A 13,881-nucleotide genomic window follows, 5' to 3' on the forward strand; every position below is an offset into this window, starting at 1 on the left:
AGTCACTTCACCCCCATTGCCTAACCCTTATTACTCTTCTACCTTGGAACCAATACACAGTATTGTTTCTAAGATGGAAGGTAAGGGTTAAAAAAAAAAATACTTGCTTTAGAGAGAGGCCCAATTGAGGAACAGAAAGTCACAAATCTCTTGTCCCTCCCACTAGCTAGTGGTTACTAGCACCACCTGGTGGCAAAATTAAATATTAGGTCAAATTCTAATATGGAATTTATTTTTCATGATTGGTATACCAGATTTAGACTAGGTTATAAGATCTTCTATTAGATTATGAGATCTCTGAGGAAAGGGGTCATGAGTTTGCAACAGGTCAACAAAAGCTGAAGATACTTATTATCTGTCCTCTGTACTCTCTACATCTTTTTTGAAATTTAACTTTATTTTTTTGATTAACAAAAATTTTTTTTCTCATTCCATGAAAAGAAGAAAAAAAACCCTCATGACAAATACAGTAAAGCAAAATAAATTTATGAATTAAAAATACTAAGGAGACGAGCAGTATAGATAGAAATAGGAGGTTCTGGGTTCAAATCTAACCTTAGACACTTCCTAACCCTGTGACCCTGGACAAGTCAGTTAATCCCCATTGACTAGCTCTTACCACTCTTCTGCCTTAGAACCAATACTTAATATTGATTCCAAGACACAAGGTAAGAGTTTTTTTTTGTTTGTTTTGTTTTGTTTTTAAACCCTTACCTCCCATCTTGGAGTCAATACTGTGTATTGGCTCCAAGGCAGAAGAGTGGTAAGGGTAGGCAGTGGGAGGTCAAGTGACTTGCCCAGGGTCACACAGCTGGGAAGTGCCAGAGGTCAGATTTGAACCTAGGACCTCCCATCTCTAGGCCTGGTTCTTAATCCACTGAGCCACCCAGCTGCCCCCTTAAGGTAAGAGTTTTTTAAAAATTACTTAAGATTGTCCAAAAGTCCTACTATGAAAGGGATATTTGAAAAGAGAGCCACTAATGAGAATGATGTCAGAGACATGAGGTAGGAAGTTTGGGGTCTCTGAGTTTCCTATTGTGTTATTTGGAATTTGGGGGGTTCCATTGAGAGGTATTTGGGGCTCATTTGAGCCTTAAAATATTTAGATATATGACAAACTTCCTGTGGACTTTTAGGGGTCTTGGAAACTACATTTTCCATGATTCAACGGGTTTCCGGTTTTGACATGATGACATGTTCCAAGGGAAAGAGCTTAAATTGGGAGGTCGGGCTTGAGATTTCCTCTTTGTTACATAGGAGAGGTGAGAGAGGGTAATGACTAATGGTGGGGGATTTGAAATAGATTTTAGCAGGAGCACAGTCATTTCTTTAATTTTATCAATATGGCCCTAATTAAAATATTACTTCTCCTTTTACTCTCAGTCTCTATTATTTTTAATTATTACACTATATAAAGTCTATCTCATGACTGCATTTTCACAGACTGATCCCCCATAACTAGAACTCTCCATTATCTCTATCTCTTGCCTTCTTCAAGTTCCAACTAAAATCTCACCTTCTGCAAGAAGCCTTTCCTGATTCCTCTTAATGCTCGTGTCTATACATCTCCAGTGTCTCTTCTATATACCTTATTCGTACACAGTTGTTTCCCCCACTGGATTGTGAGCTCTCTGAGGCAAAGGACTGCCTTTTATCTTTCACTGTGTCCCCAGGGCTTAGCACTGTGCTCAGCACATCATTCAGCAACCCCATTTGGGGTTTTCTTTCAAAGATAGAGTTGCCCCAAACTAGAGTATTGCTTTAAATAATCTTCTTACTTTGTTATTGTTCAGTCATTTCAATTGTTTCTAACTCTCCATAACTCCATTTTGGGGTTTTCTTGGCAAAGATACTCCTTTTCCTGCTCATTTTACAGGTGAGGAAACGTAGGCAAACAGGATTTAGTGACCTGCCCAGAGTCATGAAGCTGGTAAGTGTCTGAGGCCAGATTTGAACTCATGAAGATGAACCTTCCTGATTCCAAGTCCAGTTTTCCATCTACTGGGCCACCAGGTTGCTCCTTTGGCACAAAGTAGGTGCTTAATAAATGTTTGTTGGCTTAATGACTTGAATTCAGATCATAGACAAACTTGGAGGACACTGAAGTACCCATAAATGCAATGATTGGCAGTTGCTACATGTTCAGCCAGATGGTGGGAAGCCAAAGTGATGAATCAGGTCAAAGACTGCTCCACATCCTTTATTTTTAGACAAAAAGGCTTGTGGGAATTGTGGTATAGGATGATGATGGAATATTATTATGCTATAAGGAATGATGAACTGCTTGATTTCTATAAGAGCTGAAAAGACCTCCATGAACTGATTCAGAGTGAAATAAGCAGAACCAAGAGAGCATCATACACAGAAACTAAAACATTGTGGGATGCTCACATGTGACAGACTTTGCTACTAACAGTAGTTCAGTGATCCAGGAAAATTCTCAGGGACTTATAAGAAAGAATGCTATCCGTGTCTAGAAAAAGAACTATGGGAATAAGAATACAGAAGAAAACATGATTTATCTTGTTTATATGGGTATAGAATTTGGGGTTTTGGTTTTTAAAGACTGCTCTATTGCAAAAATGAAAAAAACAAAACAAAACAAAACCAAAAGAGTTAAGAATTTAAAATAAAATATGGGAAAAAAAGACTTGTGGGTCAATCTTTCAATCTTTCAACATAATATTCCTAAGAACTATCAAGCACAGAAGAATTTCAGATTTCATTGGAAGGAGCAGGCAACCCCCTACTTGGGAGTGTTAATCCCAATTCATTTCACTTTCCTTGTAGACAAGAGTATATTTAATCTAGATATGAATAAGTTATCTTTCTGGATCATAGAAATTTGGAGAAAAGGCTGATATTCTAGGGAAATGGACACACAGGCTAAACTAGTTTTGTATCCTTGATGAGAACATTCATATACTAGATAGAAACCTTGGCTAGAGCACTTAAAGGAAAGATTGAGGATTGTGAAAACTCAGACAGGTGCCATCTATGCATGCACAGAAAAAAGAGTTAGGATGTCAGTAGCTAGGTCATGCTCACGCCTACACAGTTCCCTGAGCCAGTAATTCAAGCCTAGAGTGCCCCTTTGGGGCATGCTCTGGTATAGCATGTGAGTAGTTAAGCATGTTGAAGAGAAACACAAAAATGGTTTATCCATCTTCATACTACCTAGTGCCTACTACAGTGTTTTGAACATGGCGAATGCTTAACTCAACAATATTTATTGAGCAACTCTTATGTGCAAGGCATTGTGCCTGGTGCTATTTAATAAATTATCAAATTAAATTAATAGAGCCTAGCTTTTTTTTTAAACCCTTGCCATCTTAGAATTAATACTAAGTTTTGGTTTCAAGGTAGAAGAGCAGTAAAGGCTAGGCAATGGGTTTAAGTGACTTGTCCAGGGTCAAGGAAGTGTGTGAGGCCACATTTGAATCTGGGGCCTCCTGTCTCTAGACCAGTGGTTCCCAAACTTTTTTGGCCTACCACCCCCTTTCCAGAAAAAATATTACTTAGCCCCCTGGAAATTATTTTTTTTTAAATTTTAATAGCAATTAATAGGAAAGATAAATGCACCTGTGGCCATCACCACCTTCCTGGATCGCTGCAGCACCCACCAGGGGGCGGTAGCACCCACTTTGGGAATCACTGCTCTAGACCTTGTTCTCAATCCACTGAGCCACCTAGCTCCCTAGCTCCCTTCAAATGTAATAATTGTAAAAGTGCTTAGCACAAATGATTGGCACGTGATAGGTGCTATATAAATGCTTACTCTTCTTTTCTACTTGATGTTAGTGAATAAACAAATTCAGCAAATCTTGATAATTATTTTTAATGTGTGACTGGGCAAATTACTTAATTGTGCCTTAGGAAACTTTCTTATTTGTTTTCCTTTAACATGTGCTCTTTTATTTGAACTGGTCTTAAGTCAGTGTATAAGTAAAGCCCCTCTCTCTTTCCCAAGTACTGGCACCAATCTCAGGGAACTCCTGGGGAGTCTGTAAAAAAGTCTTCATTCACATCTGTGTAGGGGGTCAGTCTGGCTCTGATAATTTTTAAACAGGAACAAATACTAAGATGAAGATACAAAAAAGGTTTTTTTTTAAAGGATTACCCAATTTACAGGTAAAGCAACATTACTGCTTATTCTCTCTCTCATCTAGATTTATGTTAAGTAGCTCCTTTGTGTAGAGTGATTAGATTTCATAAAGGCAAACAACTCTATACCAGTGCATTATACAATCTTTGGAAAGACTATTTTAGAAATGCTAAACTAGAGTCCTGAAGATACACTGTAAAACTTTGGGGATGTTTGTGTCCAACATACTTAAATTGCTCATTACCTTCACTGTGCCTGTTTTTAAGTCCGGTGTCAAATGCCAAAAATAAATAAAACAGGCAAACAAAAAAAGATATTCCTTACGTATGGAGTCTAATTGGAACAGAGTACATTGAAACTATTTCCTACTGAGTACTTGACAACAGTCCTCACTTGATGAAGCCTAAAATCTCATTAGTTATTTTTAGCTGCCATATTGAGTTTGTGGTCCACTAAAAACCCTAGTTCTTTTTTTTTTCCTTTCTTTCACAGGAATTATTTCCCACTTAAGTTTTCCCAGGCTTATACATGTGGAGTTGAATTTATTTATTCATTCATTCATTCGTTTGTTTGTTTGTTTGTTTGTTTAAAAACCCTTACCTTCTGTCTTGGAGTCAATACTGACTATTGGCTCCAAGGCAGAAGAGTGCTAAGGGTGGGCAATGGGGGTCAAGTGACTTGCCCAGGGTCACACAGCTGGGAAGTGTCTGAGGCCAGATTTGAACATAGGATCTCCCGTCTCTAGGCCTGGATCTCAATCCACTGAGCTACCCAGCTGCCCCTGAGTTGAATTTTTTTAAAACCTCAAGTATAGGTTTTCACATTTAACATTATTTGAGTTCATCTTAGGATCATATTTAGATATATTTAGAGCTAGAAGGGATTTTAGAGGTGATCAAGTCCTAATCTTTCTTTTTACATGTGTTACAATAATAATAACAATAAGTTATATGTGTAACAAAAACTGCCATACTTATGTATGAAGTTTAATTTCAGTGGAGCCAAGTTCAATGATCTGGGACACTAACCTTCTTCTTGTCTCTTTCTCTGGGCCCAGATGTTCAGTCAAATGAGGTTTATATATATACACACACACATATATATATACATATACATGTATATATGCATATATAAATATATATAATGTTATATATAATAATTTTACATAATAAATTTAAAAATGAATAAATTATTATTAATTAGCTATTTCCTTAAAAAAGGAAATGCAAAGTGGAAAAATAAACAGCCACAGGCCCAGGTGCAAACTTACCTAGTAGAACCTTTCTATTTTAACTTCCAGGTGAGAGCAGTTGCCATGGTGCCAAGCTAAGGAAAGATCATTTCATTCCTAACCCCTCTCTGGGAGTCTCAATATTAAAGGATACCTAGATAGCCAGAAGCTTCCTTTCCATTTCACTGATTTAGCAGTCCCTCCCTACCCCACACTGTCACAGGGTAGAAGAGGACCAAGGGACCACTCAAAATTTTTCTGAGTCACACGAAAGGGACAAGTTCTTTCAGTTCCAAGCTGCCACATGACCAGAAGCAGCCAGAAAATTCATTATACCCAAGTGCTGAATCACCATGTTGAGTGTCTGAAGAAGTTTCCAAGGGACCTTTGGAAACATGTGCCAGGCCTGGGATGGCCTCATAGACCAATTCAACTTTCACTACATCTGATGAAGAAATTGAAATCCAGAGAGATTACATGATTTGCTCAGTGCTAACAACTAAGATGTCTCCAAGGTGGGATTTGAATGTAGGTCTTCCTGACCCCAGATTCAGTGCCCTGTCTACTATAATACATTATTCTACTCTATCAAGACCTTTTCATTTATTTATTTTTAAGCCCTTACCTTCCATCTTAGAATTAATACTGTGTATTGGCTCCAGGACAGAAGAGTGGTAAGGGAAGTCAATGGGGGTTAAGTGACTTGCCCAGCTAGGAAGTGTCTGAGGCCAGATTTGAACCTAGGACCTCCTTCCTCTAGGCCTGGCTCTCAATCTACTGAGCCATCCAGCGGGCCCCCTCAAGACCTTTTAAGATCCTATCATCCATTTTGCTGGCTCTTTCTTCCAGCTTTGTACCATCTGCAAATGTGAGAAGCATGAGATATAATCCAGGGGCTCTTAACATGAGGTCCATTAACTTCTTCTTTTTTAATCTCTTGGCAACTTTATTTCAATACAATTGGTTTCATTTTTAATTCTTTGTATTTTATTTTATTCATTTAAAGACATTCTTCTGAGGGGTCCACAGAATTCACCAGCAGTGCCCAAGGGATCCATGACAAAAGCAACATTAATAATCTCTGCCATAATTCTTTCCAACTGTAAAACTATATGAGTCAATGACCTTGGGAAAATGACCTCAGTTCTTTGGTCCCCTGATCTATAAAATAAAGAAGTTAGTTAGAATCAAGGATCCTTAAGGTCCTTCCAGCCTAATAAAGCCTGAAAGTTTACGGTGATCTGAAGCAGCGAGGTGGTGTAATGGACAATGCTGGACCTGGAATCAGGAAAACCTGAGTTCAAATTCTTAGATACTTATAAGCTGTGTGACCTTGGTGAGTCACTTATCCTTGCTCAGCCTCAGTTCCTTCATCTGCAAAATCAAAATAATCATAGCATCTACCTCACAGGGTTCTTATGAGGATAAACTGAGATAATCTAAGCAAAGCAGTTTGTAAGTCTTGCAGAGCTTTTTAACTATGAGTTTTAGCTATAATGACTGGTTTTAGAGATGTTCTGGGCACCAGCTAAAATGCCTCCCCAGAGCAGATTTAAACATTTTCAGTGTGACAGTAACAGCAATATTGTGGAATGATCAAAAGTGATAGATTTAGCTACTCTCAGCAATATGATGATCCAGAACAATTCTGAGACACTTATGACAAAGAATGCTCTCCACCTCCAGAGAAAGAACTATTGGAGTATGAATGCAGATGAAAGCATACGATTTTTCACTTTAGTTTATTTGGGTATATACGATTAGTCACTTATAAAAATGAACAATATGGAAATGTTTTGTGTGATAATACATGTATAACCCAGATTGAATTGCTTGCTAACTCCGGGAGTGGTGAGGGAAGGAAAGAGGGAGACAATTTGGATCATATTAAAAAAAATGTGAGCATCTGTACCTTTGGAAATCAACAAACACTACAAATTGGGGCTCTATTATTTTGTTGATTGTCTACACTTTAGAAAGTGGAGAAAAATATTAATAACATAGATTCGATTTAAAAGTGTGTCCTGTGTAAATCTCCTAGCTCTCCCCCTTCTCCCCCCCCAAGAACTGATTGTTAAATATTTGTCAGTCCCACTCCTAACGGGTTTCCTCTAATTAATTAGATGTATGTAATAGATGTATAGAATTAATTAGATGTATATAGAATTAATATATATATGCGCATATATATATAAAAATATAGAATCTTGTGCCCTGTTCCTTGGCCATTCTTATTACATAGAGAGGGTTAATTTCCCACTTGTCCAAATGCATCCCAGTTTAGATATCTTTTTCTTGAGCTCTTGGTCTCTTCATATTACCTTGTGTTATTCTAATTTTCTACCTATTCCTTTTTATCCCCAGCAGACGACCCAGGAGCTTGTTGTGTACATTTCTATGGTGCTTCTCCCCTAAGGAGCTCTGGGTACTTTTGGAAACTTACATTCCCTGAGAGCCATCAGTATTACTCAGCATTTGCGTTCTTCTTAGTACTTCGTGGTGCTTTTTACTCCTTGCTCTAATATGTCCCGGGTACCTTTCCCAAATCTCCACAAAGAGATCATCTGGTCATGGCTTCAACAACATTGTCCCAAAATCTTCAGGACAATTATGGGACAGTAATATTCCATTATGTTCATCAGTCACAATGTGTTTAGCTATTCCCTCCACTCCCCTATTTGATAAATGTCTATTTTGTTTCCAATTCTTTTGTTTTTGTTTTTAAAACCCTTCATTTCTGTCTTATAATTAATACTAAGTATCAGTTCCAAGGCAGAAGAATGGTCAGAGCTAGGCAATTGGAATTAAATGACTTGCTCAAGGTTACCCAGCTAGGACGTCCCTGAGTCAGAATTAAACCCAGGACCTCCCATCTCCAGGCTTGGCTCTCTCTCTATCCACTGAGCCACCTAGCTGTCCCTACTTTCTTGTGTTTCAACAAAAGATACTATAATATCTATAATACTATAGTATGTATAGGTTGAGTTTTTTAAGTCATTGACTTCCTCACTATAGACCAGGCGAAATATCTGGGTCAAAGACTTTGGATACTTTTGTTGTTTTCTTTGTATAATTCCATATTGCTTTCCAGAATTATATCCAGCCACAGCTCCACCAACAATGTATTAGTGTGCCCATCTTTCCACAGTATTTCCAACATTGACTTTTCCCATCTTTGCTAATTTTCTGGGTGTGACATAAACCATTGGGTTGCTTTGATTTGCATTTCAGTCAGTAAACTAGCATTTATTAAATACCCACTATGTGTCAGGCACTGTGCTAAGTGCAAGGAATACAAAGAAAGAAAACACTCCCTTCTCTCAAGAAATCCATAGTCTAATGAGGGAAACAATATGTAAACAACTCTATGCAGGACAGCTACAGGATAAATTGGGACTACACCTGGAGGAAAGGCACTAAGATTAAGAAGGACTGGGAACATTTTTCACAAAGGTTGAGACTTGAAGAAAACCAGGGAAGCAAAGAGGTGGAGATGAGGAGGGAGAGCATTAACAGCTTGGGAAGTAGCCAATGGGGAGTGAGAGTGTCTCATTCGAGGAATAGTAAGGAGGCCAGTTTCACTAGATTGAAGAATATATACAGGGGAGTAAAGTATTAAAGGACTAGAAAGGTAGAGAGGTTTTGGATTATGAAGGTCTTTAAAAGTCAAACAAAATTTTATATTTGAATCTAGCAGCAATAGGAAACACCTGGAGTTTTTTCAGTGATGGGGAAGTCAATGTGATTTGATCAGAGCTGCATTTTAGGAGGATCTATTTGATAGTTGAGTGGAAGTTGGATTGAAGTGGAGAAAGACCTGAGGCAGGGAGGCCCACCAGGAGGCTATTGTAATAATCTAAGCCTGTAGCAGTGTAATCTTGGGCAAGTCATTTAATTCCAATTGTGTATCCCTTACCACTCTTCTGCTTTGGGACTGATACTTAGTATTAATTCTAGGTCCGAAAGTAAAGGTTTTAAAAATAAACAAACAAAAAAAAAACAAAACAAAACAAAATAGGCACTTATCAAATGGGTAGGTAGCTAAACAAATTGAGATTGCTGAACATAATGGAACAATGAACCTGATAAACATGGAGAAGCATTGAAAAGGTAGTAAAAAGAACCAGAAAAGAAACACACAGAAACTTCAACAATGTAAATAGGAAGAGTGACAACAACAACAAAAGAAAATAAAACAGAATCCTGCAAAGTTATAATGACCAATGTTTGCTCCAAAGAAGAGATATGGTTTCTTTGAAGAGATGGGGGAGAATAGATCTGGAATACTACATAGAATATCAGATTTTTTGGATATGTTGGTTAGTTTTATAGAATTTTTTTCTTTATCTTTTAAAATTCTTTATGATAAAAGATGGCTCTCTGGGAGGAGGGTGGCAGGGATGGAGTAAGAAATGTAAGTGACAAAACCTTAAGATATAAATCAAATGTTATTTAAAAGTCATTCAGGGCTCTAAATTGCCTTCAGGGTCAACCAGAAAGGTTCTTAGGCTGGCATGTAGCTCCTACTTACCTTTCTAGATTTATTTCATGTTATTCTTAAATGATTTCTACATTCCAAGCACACAAACTAAGCTGCTAGCTTTTCTCTAAACTTAACATTCCATCTCTCATCTCCATGCCTTCAGAGAGGCCCTCTTGGGCAGATGGAGAGACAGAAACTGCTTTGTCTGATGCAACAAGGCAGTAATAGATTAGGTGACAAATGAAGGAGGCCTGGGAGTTGGAGGAGGAAGCAGGTAGGTCAAGGTAGCTGTGGCAGATTATCATGGCAGGAGGAATTAGAGTTTGCCAGAGAGAAGCTCAGGTAGGCATCTCACAGATCCTAAAAAGGCATATGATGGAAGGGTATGAATGGGAGAGATACTGTAGTTCTCCGATACCAACTCTATTATGGAGGTGAGACATTATGAGTTCTCAGTTACCTTTCAGAATTGAGAAATTCCTCCCCTATTTCATAGTATTGAACTCCAACTGTAGCCCAGTTGGTTGACCTAGAACCCCCTGGCTCAAACCAAACTCTGGGTTCCTACAAACTACAGGTCAGTCATGGCAGCCTGACCCCAAGAGGGTCGGTTTCTTTTTAGTTCATTGCCTTCACCAATGAATACTTCATGAAATCCTTAAAAAATGCCCATGGAAAAGTCTATGTTTATTAAATGTGGAAAACAGGATCCTCAATTCATTCATAGACTTTAATGCAGAACAGGGGGATTGAGTACAATTTAGCCTTTATTTCACCTCCACCAAAAATGTATAACCTGAGAGACTGTCCACATCCCCTCCTCCCACCCTGCTTCCATAGCCAATGAGAAATTCCACTGGGTTTTACATGTGAAAATAGGGTTTTGTTTTGTTTTGTTTTTTTAAACCCTTACCTTCTGTCTTGGAATCAACATTGTGTATTGGTTCCAAGGCAGAAGAGTGGTAAGGGCTAGGCAATGAGGGTCAAGTGACTTGCCCAGGGTCACACAGCTGGGAAGTGTCTGAGGCCAGATTTGAACCTAGGACCTTCCATCTCTAGGCCTGGCTCTCAATCCACTGAGCCACCCAGCTACCCTGGAAATAGGTTTTGAAAAATGATACACGTGTCTTTTTTACATGTGGAACTGCTTATCAGTTTTGGGAGGGGAAAGGAAAGAGTTGGAGAGGTGGGGATATCATGAATCATGTAACCATGGAAAAATATTCTAAAGAAACAAAAAGAAAATGTATAAGATGCAAAGTGTTCACTCTATGAATAGATCCAGAAACACACAATGCCCTTAGCCCACTAGATTCCCCCATGAAAGTAAACATTCTTTCTGAGATAAGCAATCAACCCTCTTAGCATGGTCCTTATCGTGGCACTAACTCAGGGGTCAGCAACGTATGACTCTCGAGCCATATCTGGCTCTTTTGAGGGCCAGATATGGCTCTTTCTGCAGGAACCATAATGTCAGTTTTTTTTTTCAGGCGCTGTTACAGGAGCACACACTGTGAGCACTGTACAGCTCTCATGAAATTACATTTTAAAAAATGTGGTGTTTATGGCTCTCACAGCCAAAAATGTTGCTGACCCCTGCACTAACTCATAGCCTTTGTGGGACGGTCAATATTCGGATCTCTTGCTCCCCTGGCATGGCTTTTGTCCTTCAGCACAGGTGTATATTCTGTTGATCATTCTCTTTTCCAATCAATTAATCAATCAACGAGCATTTATTTAGGATCTACTCTGTGCCAGGCACCATGCTAAATGCTAGAGATACCAGAAACAAAAGTGAAACAGCCCCTGACCTCAAGAAGCTTACATTCCAATAGGGGAGACAACACACACCTTTATAGATATATACAAAATAAGGATGGAGTGATTTGGCAGGGAGAGCATTAGCAGCTGGGGCTTGGGGGGAACAGGAAAGGCCTCTTAGAGAAGGCAGTGCTTGTGCTGAAACTTGAAGAAAACTAGGGACCCTAAGAGGTAGTGAGAAGAAAATGTATTACAGACATGCAAGGTTAGCTAAATGGCAAAGTAGACAGAGCTCAGGTCTGGAACCTGGACGACTTGAGTTCAAATTCAGCTCCAGAAACATACCAGTTATGTGACCCTGGTCAAGTCACTTAACCTGTTTGCTTCAGTTTTTTAACCTATAAAATGAACTAGGGGAAAAAATGGCAAACCACACTAGTATCTTTGCTAAGAAAACCCCAAATGAGGTTATGTTATAAAGGAAGAGGGGGTAATCTGGATACTACCACTATTAAGCTGGTTATTAGTAGTAGTAATCTGAGATATTAATCTGAGGAAGCTTTGGTTTGGTTTCCTAATGGCTGGTGCAGGGACACCCGAGACCTGCCACCCAGATAGATGATATAATAACTGCCCTTCTTTATAACAGTGCTCAGGCAGGATCCCTAAAGGTCAGTGGATGGGTAACCCTTTCAGGTCCCACCTGGGGTTGATTGATTATTAGTATTGGGCTCTATCAGCCTTGGATAACATTCATCTGACTGCATTGCTCCCTCCCCGGAGTGGTGATGGAATAACTACTCCAGGAAGGTACTTAATAACTTTATGTTGTTTAACAAGGGAAAGGAATGATCAGGAATGGGTTGGGGAATAGGTGACCCTATCACTAAATCTATGACAGTAATCCCTCAGGACTGTAGGCTGTTCAGTAATGCTGGGCTTGTTCTTCACTTCCTCTGGCTCAGCCTGGCCACAGCCAAACCATAGTAAGCAAACTGTTTGGATGACACAAACGCTGATGATTTCTCTCAGCTTCTTACTGCTCGTTGTTTCCCAATCCTACAGCCTTCAGGAAATACCACCCTTTACCACCCTCTTCTTCTTCTCCTACCCACTTCCCGGATCTCCCCACCCCAAACCCCAGGATACCTAAATATCTAGAGATGGTTTAGGTGCCTAAATATCTAGGGATTCAGAAAGAATCAGAGGATCCACATTCTGACCCACAGGTCAATCAGTGTTCAAGATCAAATGTCCAAGGCAAGAGTTTAGGCAAGGCTCAGCCAAGGCAAAGTCAAGGTCCCAAAAGACAAGGGGTCCAAGGGCTCCTTGTCAGGGGTTGCCCAGCGTATTTATATCCTTTCTGGCCAACTGCCTTTCCTCCTGTCCTCATGGCCTCTGGGAACATTCCGATGTCCAACTGTCTTCACCTGTCAATCAAGCTGTGACGCTCAACTCCCAGAGTTTGATTATGACAGTTACGAAGAGTTGGACACAACTGAAATGACTGAACTACAATTTAACCCAAAGAGATACCAAAAAGAGAGTGCTGCATATGATAAATAATAAGATCCAGTGTGTCTGGACTATAGGGCTCATGAAGGGAAATGATGTGTAATAAGACTATTAAGGTATATTGGGTTCAGATTGTGAAGGGTTTTAAATGACAGAGAGTTTATATTTAATATTAGAGGAAATGGGAGCCATTAGAGTTTTACTGAATAGGGAAGTAGGTATGGTTAGATCTGTACTTTAGGAAGATCATTTTGGCGGCTGTATGGAGGACAGATTAAAATAGGGAGAAATTTGAGGAAATAAGACCAATTAGGACAGATGCTATTATAATAGTCCAAGGAAGACTTGGTAGACATGTGTGAGGAGAGAAAGGATTATTATGGAAATCATCCTCTAGGAGGCTGAATTTGGGGTTGTTGTTGTCATTCAGTTGTTTTAGTCAGGTCTGACTCTTTATGACCCCATTTGAGAGTAGATTGCCATTTCCTTCTCCAACTCATTTTTTTTTCAGATGAAGAAACTAAGGCAAATAGAATTAAGTGACTTGTCCAGGGTCACACAGGTAGGAAATGTCTAAGTCTAGATTTGAACTCAGGAAGATGAGTCTTTCTGTACAAATTGATAGATAATGCTCTAAGTCTTGGAAAGTCCTTTTCTCAGGCCATATCCAAGCCCATGCAACTCTGGCATCCTTCCTTCCTTCCTTCCTTCCTTCCTTCCTTCCTTCCTTCCTTCCTTCCTTCCTTCCTTCCTTCCTTCCTTCCTTCCTTCCTTCCTTCCTTCCTT

Source organism: Gracilinanus agilis, chromosome 2 (assembly GCF_016433145.1).
Source record: "Gracilinanus agilis isolate LMUSP501 chromosome 2, AgileGrace, whole genome shotgun sequence".
In the NCBI taxonomy this organism is placed as follows: Eukaryota; Metazoa; Chordata; class Mammalia; order Didelphimorphia; family Didelphidae; genus Gracilinanus; species Gracilinanus agilis.